The sequence below is a fragment of the Erinaceus europaeus genome, chromosome 4, assembly GCF_950295315.1.
Source record: "Erinaceus europaeus chromosome 4, mEriEur2.1, whole genome shotgun sequence".
Classification (NCBI taxonomy): Eukaryota; Metazoa; Chordata; class Mammalia; order Eulipotyphla; family Erinaceidae; genus Erinaceus; species Erinaceus europaeus.
Genome location: NC_080165.1, coordinates 43384768 through 43397057, shown reverse-complemented (window position 1 = coordinate 43397057; position 12290 = coordinate 43384768). Strand labels below are relative to the sequence as shown.

The window sequence follows — 12290 nt, the reverse complement described above, 5'->3', positions numbered from 1 at the left end:
AACTGAAGTTGAAAAAGAAGAAGAGAAAGAGAAACTAAAAGCAGGATTTGACTAAATCTGGAGTAGGGCACCTAATAAAAACCCTGGGATGAGGTTGAAGGTGGATTTTTGGCTTCCTGAGGCAGTGGGGGCAGGAGGGGGGATGGAATGGGACACAGTCTTTTGGGGGTGGGAATGGTGTTTATGTACACTCCTATTAACTTGTACTCATATAAATAACTAATTCATATGAGAGGGTAAAAATTGATTGTATGTCTCAAACTTTTTAAAGCACAGACTGAGTCTTCTTAATACAAAGGCTGAGTCTTTGATATGTTGAGCCTAGACCAGGGAGAATGAAGAAACCGGTGGCATAGCTATATACAAATAATGCCAAAGGACATAAATTATGGTGATGTTGTGTATGATACAGAAAATCCTAACAAAGGGATTTTTCAAACTTAACCCAATTGCCAAATAATGCGATTATAGCAATAACTACCTATTGTCTTCTCAACCCTAAGACAGCAGGAACCTCCCGCTTCCTGTATAGAGCCTATATTTCCCCCAGTCATGGAACCTCTAGGGTGGGGCTCACTTTCCTGCATGCTTCTCTCAATTCATACCAAATGATATTGCATCTGCTAATCCCAACCTAATCAACGCAAGGAGTACCACCTCAGCATGCTTCACTTCAGACTGTGTCCATAGACATCAGGCGTGGAATATCAACTCTTCACCCTCATTAATCGGGTGAGACCTTTCCTTTCATAGTATTCTCTAATTCCATTCCAGGTGATTCACTTCCTAACAAAGTCCCAAAACCTAGATATAGATCAGGTCCCATGAGATAGAACATATGTTCACATGTATCCATAAATTAGGGCAAACTATATACCTGAAAGCAAAAATACACAATAGTCTGCAGTGAGTCAGTATAAAGTTCCTAATGAAATAATATCTACTTAGACATAGATACCTGCCTCACCTACTTCCTATTACAGTTCTCTCACTCACTCCAAAACTAACGTTAGCAAACAAAGACTGAAAAAGCTGAATAAGGGCAAGAGACTGACATACTTTAATGATGACTCTTTAGTCACTATCAAGCCACCCCATCAGCTGGGGTTCTATTCAAGGAGTCCTGAGATTCCCAAACAGACATGATAGGCCTAGACCTCAAATAAATCCCTCTCTCCATTGTTACCAGTCATCTCTATCAGGAACAACAAAATAAGCCCCTTTGTAGGCCCCCCATAGGACCTTGGCCTCAACGTGGATCAACAACAGTAGAGAATGTTCCATCCTCTATGCTATACCTGAGGAAGATGGGTCGATATTGGGGCAGCTTGGAATGTTCCTACTCATGACCACAGAATGTGAGCTCAGATCTACAGGGATGCAGAGGTCACATAGGCTCCTAAGCTGAATATGGGCCCCAGACAAATCAAATTGATGGGGTTTACAGTCAACAATATTTATATCCTTTTCCCATATTAGGGAGCTGCTCTCTTCCCTGATCCAGCTTTCTATTCCTTTTCCAGCCATGACATCATCTTTCCTAGACATTAACTAGTATCCTCCTGCATATCTGATTTCAGGCTCAGGGGAAAAAAAAGAAAACTAGTATAGCCACAGGCCCTTTGGAATATAACTAAAATATGCCTACTAGCTATCTACAAAATGGAGTCCTCCCCACCCCCCAATCTTCATCTTCACTATTCCAGCCTTTAGGTTTATGATTGTTCAACAATTTGTTTGGCTTTGTATGTTAACTCTCTTTTCAGTCACCAGGTTCCAGATGCTATCATGATGCCAACCGGACTTCCCTGGACAGACAACCCCACCAATGTGTCCTGGAGCTCTACTTTCGCAGAGCCCCACCTTACTAGGGAAAGAGAGAGGCAGGCTTGGAGTATGGATCCACCTGTCAACACCCATGTTCAGTGGGGAAGCAATTACAGGAGGCAGACCTTCAACATTCTGCAACCCACAATGACCTTGGGTCCATAATCCCAGAGGGTTAAAGAATAGGAAAGCTGGGGGTCGGACAGTAGTGCAGTGGGTTAAGCGCAGAGGGCGCAAAGTGCAAGGACCAGCCTAAGGATCCCAGTTTGAGCCCCCAGCTCCCCATCTGTAGGGGAGTTGCTTCACAGGCAGTGAAGCAGGTCTGCAGGTGTCTGTCTTTCTCTCCCCTTCTCTGTCTTCCCCTCCTCTCTTCATTTCTTTCTGTCCTATCTAACAACAATGACATCAATTACAACAACAATAACTACAACAATAATAAAAAAACAAAAGGGCAACAAAAGGAAAAATAGACAAGTAATATATATATATATATATAGAGAGAGAGAGAGAGAGAGAGAGAGAGAATAGGAAAGCTATCAGGGGAGGGGAGGGGATACGGAGATCTGATGGTGGAAATTGTGTGTGTAGTTGTACCCCTTATCCTATTGTTTTGTCAATGTTGCCTTTTTATAAATAATAAAAATTTAAAAAAATAAAGAAAACAAAGAAAGAAGGAAAGGAAAAAGAAGGGAAAAGTAACTATAATGGGGGAAGGTAAAAAGCAGAAGAGAAAAAAGGGGAATGAAAAAAGCTAAGCTCATAGGAAAAGAATAAGTAAAACTAGTTTTCACATAGTTAAATGGTTCATATAAACTAACTCAAATAAATCTACAGATAAATTATCAAATTTCGTAAGAGGGGCCAGATGTTGTTGCACCTGGTTGAGTGTACATGTTACAGTGCCTCTGGTCTCCACCTGCTGAGGAAATGCTTTTCAGGAGGTGAAACATTACTGTAGGTGTCTCTTTCTCTCTCCTTTCTTTTTCCTTTTTTTAAGTTTTATTTAATTTTTTATTCTCTTTATTTATTGGATAGAAACAGCCAGAAATTGAAAGGGAAGGGGGTGATAGAGAGGGAAAGAGACAGATACCTGCAGCCCTGCCTCACCACTCATGAAGCTTCCCCCCCTCCCCCCGCAGGAGGCTCAAACCTGGTTTCTTGTGCACTGTGACATATGTTCTCAACCAGGTGCACCACCACCTGGCCCCTCTCTCTCCTTTTCTATCTTCCTCTATCCTCTTGATTTCTCATCATCTCCATCCAATAACTAAAAATAATAAAAATAAATATCTCTATTGTAGTAAGAAATTTTAACCACTATTTTTAACAATAACTATGCAAAAGTCCACTAATTTGTGTATAATAGTAACAGAGTGAGAATTCAATTAATTTTAGACATACTATTTTAAATAGCATGGAAATATCACATATCCAGAACAAAACTTTTTTATAAAGAAAAGTTTCAACTTTTGCTCAAAGACATTAAAGAAACTGACAAAAATAGAAAGTCATATGGAAGAAAGTGGGAAGCAGATAGAATAATAGGACTTTAGAGTATTTCCTAGTTCTGAAATAAGACCACAGTTAGAATCAATTAAATAAACTTTTATATAAGTGTAACATAGAGGACAGATCATAGGGTTATCCAGACAGGATGTATTAACTAGTCCCTGTTTTCTTATTGGTTTGTGATTATCATTTCTATCATGTCAAGTGTGTATGTATACCTCCTCTGAATCATAGCTCAGACTATGTGTTATATTAATTAGAATTACAATTGCCCTAATTCTACACTGAATTAATTGAGGTGGCTTTTTAGTCTGTGTTACCCTACCTAGACTCACCATCTAGACACAGTCAAATAAGTATTTCTTTTATCACAATCTTCACTTGACTCTAGGAAATACTGTCTCAAAATATCTGTGGAACTGCTCACTGTCTCTTTGTATAGCTTACTGCCCTTAAAGCCCTAACACTATACAGGCTTCCCCCAGTATGCAAAAATCCTATGGAAATTCCTACAAAAAACTTTCTAAGTTAGAATGATATAGAGCAAAGAAGCAATTATCATTCATATATATGGAAAAGTGTTTTGAGCACTCCTATATCCAAAAATAACCTACTAAATCATATCAAATGATACACAAAATCTAAAATAACACTTGTATGCAATTAGAATCAGGACTTATGTGATAAATACAGATAGTAAAGTAAATCTTTCGTAAAAAGCTAGGTGGGGTAATACAGACTTGTGAAAAGTGGGGTATATCTATATACCAAGAATAGATTTTTCAGCACCTGCAAACAGTAGAGGATGATTAAGATATAGATTTTATGTGCTGTTTTATTTTATTTCTAATTATATTTTTAGTAAATGATGTTAATATTTAATAGGAATGACTTTGCACTCGGTGCTTTAGCCAGTAAAAACCACAGTCCTTAGCATTTTATTGGCACTAAAGCAGTCAGCTGTAACATAGGATAACCACAAGGGTAAAGAAATTCTGCTCTGTCCCTAAATTAAATGTTTCCTCTGTGACTTGAATGCTCAGGTAGAAACAGCAGTTGCTCAAAGAAATTGGCTTCTTTACAAAGAAAAACAATCAACAAAGCATTTTCCAAAAATCCAAGGAGACTCTAACATATGCAGAGGAAATCATGATGTTTTAAAAGGTACTGAAAATAGTATCATAATAAAATCACCTGTTATGGTGACTTTGATTCTCTAGCCTGTATATGCATAATGTGGTTTGATTACACCAAAAAATATACTATAAATACAATACATAAAAAAACATATTAATCATCCTCTTCCTTATGCTAGGAGAAAAAAGTGAAATAACATAAGTCCATTAAGGTCAGCAGCACTGTTCTCCCTCCTCAATATCCAACACAAAACAAGTTACTAGAAAAACTTCTGTTTCCTAGAATGGGAATCCTGCATACTGTAATGTCTATTCATAAAAATAATAGATAAATGTTATATATTCACAGATTTTGCAAAATAATTCACATATTATTTCTTGCTCTATAATTTTCTTAATACGTATGAAAATATGAATAAATTCTCTTTTGTCATTTACTTCTTTTCTATCAACTAATATGGTATGTGTCTATGATAAAGTCACTAGCAGGAGATATGACTATGCAGAAGATATTTTTTCACTAATATGTTTAGTGATATGTAAGCAGAGCCTATGTTAATGCCAAGTCACTAAATGAAATATAGCCATCACCAAGATCAATCACTTAAAAATATTTTTATATTTTATTTATTTTTTAATGAGAGAGAGAGAAAGAGACAGAGAGAGAATTGCTCAGTCTGGCTTATGCTAGCGCTGGAAATTGAACAGGGACCTCAGAGCCTCAGGCATGAAAGTCTTTTGCATAACCATTATGAAGTTTTCCAACCCTGCAAAAATTGTTCATTTTTATGTCTATGTCTATTGTAGATCTATACTAGACACTATAAGAAATCACGTCTCTCCCTCATAAGATATAAAATTTAAAATGAAACAGTAAAAATGTACATCTTAAAGACATAAGGATCAACTAAACAATAAATTTGAGTACACAGGTATCACTGAATACATTATATAGTCATATGAATAGGAGAATTTGAAGATTTCATTTCATAATGGTTAAGGTTTTATGAAAATTTCTAACTCACTGCTCTAATTTCTTATCTCAGGAGTTGGATTTGAGGAACCATCTTAAGAGCTCAAGAAAAGGAAATTTCCAGGTCTTTTCAGGGAAAAAGCAGACTCCAGAAAAGAATAAAACCAGTAACTATGGGTAGATAGCATAATGATTATGCAAAGAGACTTAGGTTCCAAAGTCCCAGGTTCAATACCCCACAATACCATAAGTAAGAGCTGAGCAGTATCTGGTAAAGAAAAAAGAAGTAGGGAGTCTGCGGTGGAGCAGCGGGTTAAGCACACATGAGGCAAAGCACAAGGACCAGAGAAAGGATCCCGGTTCTCAATCATTAGAATACCAGATAAGTAAATATATTTCATTAATGTACCATCAGCTCTGAGATCCTACCCATTTAACTAGTGGGCTAAATCATATTTTCCTAAGAACTGTCTACTATTCAGAAAGGCTTTATTCTCTTTGATTCCTAAATATATCGAAACCACAATCCTGAGCTGCTGTGTTTAGCTGCTGATGTGAGAAACAGTACACTTGAAACACACAGTGCTGTAAATGCAGCCTACCTCAATTAAAAATCAATACATTTTTAATTATATCGGAGAAATACATACATACATTTTAAGAATAATTTCTCAATCTTACTTCTTAGAGGAGGGCAGTTTAATCAATAGCTATTGTTTTTCTCTATGCTACTCTTGCAGAAAGGAAACTCTTATGTCATGTCAGATTCTTTCTACATTGTACCATTCTGTAATTCTTTCAGGATAGTGGTTCTCCAAGTGTGACTCTGGGGAAAAGGTATCAATCAAGATTACTTTGGAAATGTGAGAAATGGGAATTCTCAGACTCTTCAATCATTTTGGGCATGAGGCCTAGTGAACCAAAGGGTTCTGCTATGCACTTAAGTTGAAAACCATGTATTTTGTGCACATATGTGCTTGCTCTGGTCATACTGTGAAGATGGATATTTCTGTTCACTTGAAATATATGCTGAAAGCTCGAAAATGGTTCAGTAATTTAATTTTAAAATATTGAACATAATGCATTTGTTGTCCTATAAACTTCTACAAATGTGATAGTGCTGTTAAATCCTACATATTCATAAGCCTTCAGTGCTGTAGGTACTGCAAAATGTCATGCTTTACCAAACATTTACCAATATATTATCAGTGTAGTCAATAGGTTAATAAATTGCCAAGCATCTGTATTCTCTCCCTAATCTCTCTGTGAGGAGGACACTAATAGACTCAGGTCTCACAACACCTCTTATAAGAGCTCTCCCTTTATATAAGAGCTCGCTTTTTAGTGGAGAAAGTGACCTAAAAGCTCTAAAGAGGTTCAGTTGTCTCCCAGCTTCAGTTGCAGCGCCTTGCATCTCGGCTGAGGGCCCTTGCTTGCTCCATCTCCTTTCCGGAAATACGGTTTCTGGCGGGGCTGTCTCCATGGCATCATCAAGGTATTCAATGACATGAAGGTGCACAAGTCCTCCACACCCGAGAAAGTGAAGAAGCAAGAATGAGAGCTCTTCTGCCTGAGGGAAGACAAGAATATCATCCTGGAGGAGGGCAAAGAGATCTTGCTGGGCGACGTGGGCCAGACCGTGGATGACCCATAGGCCACCTTTGTCAAGATGCTGCAGGATATGGACTACAGCTATGCCCTCTACGATGCCACCTACGAGATCAAGGAGAGCAAGAAGGATGACCTGGTTTTCATCTTCGGGGCTCGAAAGTGTGTGCCCCTTAAGAAAAAAAATGATCTGCACCAGTTCCAAGGACGCCATCAAGAAGAAACTGACAGGAATCAAGTACAAATTACAAGCTAACTCCTCCGAGGAGGTCAAGAACCGCTGCACCCTGGCAGAGAAGCTGGGCTGCAGTGCTGTCATCTTCCTGGAGGGCAAGCCTTTGTGAGCCCTTCAGCCCCTGCTCTTGGACTATCCACAGCCCTACACCTGACCTGCCCCGTGGGGTTGCAGGCTGCCCCTTCCTGCTAGACTAGGGAGGCTGGGAGGTCCCAGAAGGGAGAGGGCACACCCCTTCACCTAGTTGCCAAGCAGTCCCCCACACCTGGACCTCTCCTCCCCCTCAGCTCTGAGGGTTCTGACCTTCCTAAACTGCTTTTCACATTCCAGGTCCTCTGTGGGTTGAAACTGACCAAGTTCCCCCAGGCCCCTTCAGTTTGGAGAGGGGTCTGCATTTTTTTTTAAACAAAGCCCCCAACTCCCTACCTGTTCCTCCTTCCCTTGCTGCCAACTTCTAACCACAATAGTGACTCTGTGCTCCTTAGTTCTGTGTGTAAATGGAATGTTATGAAGATGACCCCTACCCGCACTGCCTAGTACTCTCTCCCTTCTCCCTGGTCACAGCCACTCATGGAAGCCCGACTACTAATGGATACTCAATTAAAAAAGGAAGAAAGAAAGAAAGAAAGAAAGAAAGAAAGAAAGAAAGAAAGAAAGAAAGAAAGGGAGAGAGAGAGAAAGAAAGAAAGAAAGAGGAAGAAAGAGAGAAAGAAAGAAAGGGAAAAGAAAAACACAAACCATTAAAAAAAGTTCTAAAGAATAAAAATGGAAAAGGCAGTTTTTAAATGTGAATTTTAAAAATCAGGTTTGAATTTTCTTTCTTGTTCAACAGCAGGTCTTCACAGTAGACTTTTTCCATGCACCCTCCAAGTCTTTTTCTCAAACATCCTCCAAAGGTCCTATTCTGGATCTCACTGTCAGGGACCAGGAATGAATACTTTTAAAAGGCGAGAATGTCATTTCCCTGTAGTCTCCCTGTGATTTGCATCAATCAATCAATCAATCACTCTCCAAACTACATGAAAGGCAAGCTGGATCAGAAAGCTTTTCGAGACACCAAATAGTTAAGCCAAATAGAAAAGAAATTTAACTTCTTTAACAGGGCAGCCAAAAGATACTCCTTGCCTTTTTCTCTGTTGAAATCCCAAGTCTCTGAGAAATTCTCTACCTGTGGTAGCCCCAGTTCCCCAGTCCCCAGTATTGAAGATCTCCCTATCACCAACACCAATTACTCACACCAAAGTGAAAGATGAAAAGGGGGTGGAGGAATCACTATTTCAGCAGCAATTACCACACACACACACACACACACACACACACACACTCACACAATAATGTAGAACTCCCTCCAAAATTAGCCTGTGCCGCGATATAAATTGTTTTTCTTTGTGATCTAAAATTGACTTGCAGTTCACTAGTTAGAAAATAGTTGCTGAAAAGCCAGGGCCTCCAAGCTTTCCGATCCAGTCCGCCTTTCATCATGTAAACAAACGCATCAGATTTAAAGCTTTCCCATAATTGTTATGCTAACCTTGGAGCTGAAACCTCTCCATTTGCATTTGAAGGAGCTAAATATTAGGCAGGAAAGAAAGTGCTCTTTTGAAAGCCTGAGAAAATGTCCCTGTTCTGGGCTGCTCCGCCATCTGGGCCTAGGTCTAGGCACTCAGCAGCTCCCATCTACCCCCACCCTTCACTACCCTTGGCAGAGGCGTTGAGAGGAAGGAGAACCACCAAAGTCTGTAATCTGGTGGGAGAAGAATGCAGAAATGCCTCTGAAGACTGAATAAGCAGGGCTTCCTCACTCAGGGTGTGTATATGTGTGTGTGTTGGGGGGGGGGTCGAAGATGTGGGAGCAAGGCTTGCTGGTGACAGCTCACCCTGAGGGTCATGTCCCTTTACCCAGGGAACATACAAGATGAGAAACCTGTGTGTGTGTGTGTGTGTGTGTGTGTGTGTGTGTGTGTGTGTGTGTGTGTGTGTGTGTACCCGAGCTTTAGTTTAGAAATGTATGTCTCATTTTTTAAATACCATGGCTCACTTTGAACTTGATCTCCTTAAGCACCCAGATGCAGCCTGTCTAGTCAGGGCCACCAATGTAAGCATATTTATGCGCATTCATCTTAGAGTGATTAAAAAATAAAAACACGGAGGTCGGGTGGTAGCGCAGTGTGTTAAGCGCACGTGACACAAAGCGCTAGGATCTGTGTAAAGATACCGGTTCGAGCCCCTGGCTCCCCACATGCAGGGGAGTCGCTTCACAGGTGGTGAAGCAGGTCTGTAGGTGTCTGTCTTTCTCTCCCCCTCTCTGCCTTCCCTTACTCTCTCCATTTCTCTCTGTCCTATCCAACAACAATGACATCAGTAGTAACTACAACAATAAAACAACAAGGGCAACAAAAGGAAATAAAATAAATAAAGAAAAAAGGAAAAAAAAAAAAAGAGGTTGGGCTCCAACCTACCATCAGCCTATTTGGGGGGAATAAAGGAAATAATACAGAAAAGCCATACATTCTTCTATCTTTTCATACAACCTGAACACAAAGATCTGCAGTGAGCCACAAGGAAATCATTCCAAGGAGAATATCTAGAGCATCATTAACCTGGAGAGCAGAGCTGGAAGGGATAAGATGCTGGTAGATTTGAAGAATATAATGATTTTTGTTTCACCACTTCTCATTTTAATCTCATTGCTAACATGATTCAAAGGTGCTTTGATTTTTAAATGATTTTACTGTAGTCAGTATTAGGATTTTTCACTAGTCCTAGGAGACATTGCAGAGAACTGGTATTTTTATTTTCCTTCCACCCCATCATGCCCCCCTCCCCCAACACACACACTCGATTTGACAAAGGCTGCTCATGCATCGCTGGACTGTGTTACAAATTTAGGAGATTTTTGTCTCTCTTGAAAAGAGAATCATTGAGACTACAAGTAACCCTGGTAGCTGCTAGGAGATGGAATTCTTTAAGCTAGAGTTGCATGTTGCACAAGTAGCTCACCAAAAAAAAAAAAAAAAAGAATTCAAGAAACCACTTAAGTTCTCCAATGGGCAAAAATGACCCATAGCTATACTGGATAGAAGATGAGTTTTAACTTTTCCACATCATAAGCTGAATAATAATATTTAACAAGCCTCAAAAAAGCACCAATAGCCATTTACTTTATTTCTTTCCCAGTATTTGTTACATTGCTACAAGGTGTGTGTGTGTGTTCTTTCCAAGAGTCAGAAGGATTTCTGTCTCACCTTGATCCAGGTGCCAATTCTAGCTTCATGTATTAACTAAATTGATAGCCCTAATCAAATTATTTAGTCTTCATAAATTACAATATTCTCATCCACAAAATGGGAATATTCTGCTCATTGCAGAGAGCTACCCACAGGATTGAGTAAGTATAGCCCCATGAACATAATAAGCACCCCATAAATCAGCAAATTTTTTCAAATTTTTAAAACAATGACTGGTCATAAGGTTATTAGAACAAGAGAATGACATGAGATGATCAATTATTTAGGAAGGTTATTAGCCTAGGTGAGAATTAAACTTTGGGGAGAAAGGAGGACAGAAAGAATCAGAGTGGTTCTCTACCCTAGTTGCACCTGCTCCTAGAGATTTTTTTTTTCTAAACTCACAGGTGATTTTAATGTATAGTAAGGGTTGGAAACACTAAATCAGAAGCTATCTCAGTCTTCCAGCTTGTGAGATGATACAACAGAAATGGTGATGATCCTAAGAGCTGGTCATAATTTGGCTAGACTTTGAAAGTACAAACAAATCAACCTGTTAATAGATTGGAACTTATAGGTATAGGTGGGATGGATAGATAAAAAGACAGGAGTCAAGAATGACCCCTTGATTTGAGATAGTAAGTATGGACTCTTTATATGTACAAGATAGGTAAAAATGAAGACAAACAACTTGAAATATCGGAACTGGAGAGCTGAAGATGGAACTCAAGAATACTGAACAGCAGGGTAGGCAGATAGCTCACCCAGAATGCACCCTTTGCCATGTGTGAAGACATGAGTTTTAGCTCCCAGTCACCAGGTGGTAGCGCCATTCTAAGATGATTTCACAAATAGTGAGGAAATTCTGTGATATCTCTCCTTTTTGGCTGTACTTCTCTCTTTCTCTCCCTTTCACTGCTTATCTGAAAAAATCAAAAGAAGTTCCACCAGAAGTGGTAGATTCATAGAGGTATGAAGTCCCTGGGAAGCTTTGGTAGCACGGGAAATAATGAGTTCTCCAGCTGCACAGTAGTAAAGTCAAAGTGCAAAAGATGAAAAAGAAGTGGGATGGGGCGTCTCTGAATAGTGTGACCATAATGAAAATTTGAATTTCTATTTCATTTAATTTAAATTTAAATGTGCATGTTACCATGTTTACCATTTATTCTTCTTTCTAAAAAAATGATTCTTAGAGACGGGTGGTGGTGCACCTGGTTGAGTGCACATGTTACAATGCACAAGGGACTGAGTTCAAGCCCCTGGTTCCCACCTGCAGGGGGAAATCTTTGTGAGTGGTGAAGCAGGTCTTCAGGTATCTCTCTGTCCCTCTACCTCTCTGTCTTCCCTCCTCCTCTCAATTTCTGGTTGTCTCTATCCAATAAATAAATGAAGATAATAAAAAAATTATTTAAAAAAATTGATTCTCTTGGGGTTAGACTTAACACATATTCAAGTGACCAATGAATATGTATTGAATGGCTGAATATATCTAATTTATACTTGACCAGGTTATTGAGAAAGAGTATTAACAAGAAGTAAAAAAGATCCAAGACTGAGCCCTGGATCACTCCTATATATACATAGTATTGTATTGTCCAATATTGTATCCACTACAGTTGCATGTGACTGTTAAGCTCTTGAAATTGACTCATCTAAATTAAGATGTAGTACAACTTAATACTTCTGGGGAGAAGTAAGTGTTGATTTCTGGGGAGGCAGGGCTACTGAGCAGCAGCAGCTGTGTTTCTCTCCTTTCCTCTACTGGGTCAACTGAG

General features: G+C 39.3%; 1 pseudogene; it reads left to right on the top strand.

Annotated features, from left to right (window-relative positions):
• The first annotated feature begins 1918 nt into the window (after positions 1-1918).
• LOC103121332 (cofilin-1-like) lies at positions 1919-7407 on the top strand (annotated as a pseudogene).
• Positions 7408-12290: the final 4883 nt, after the last annotated feature.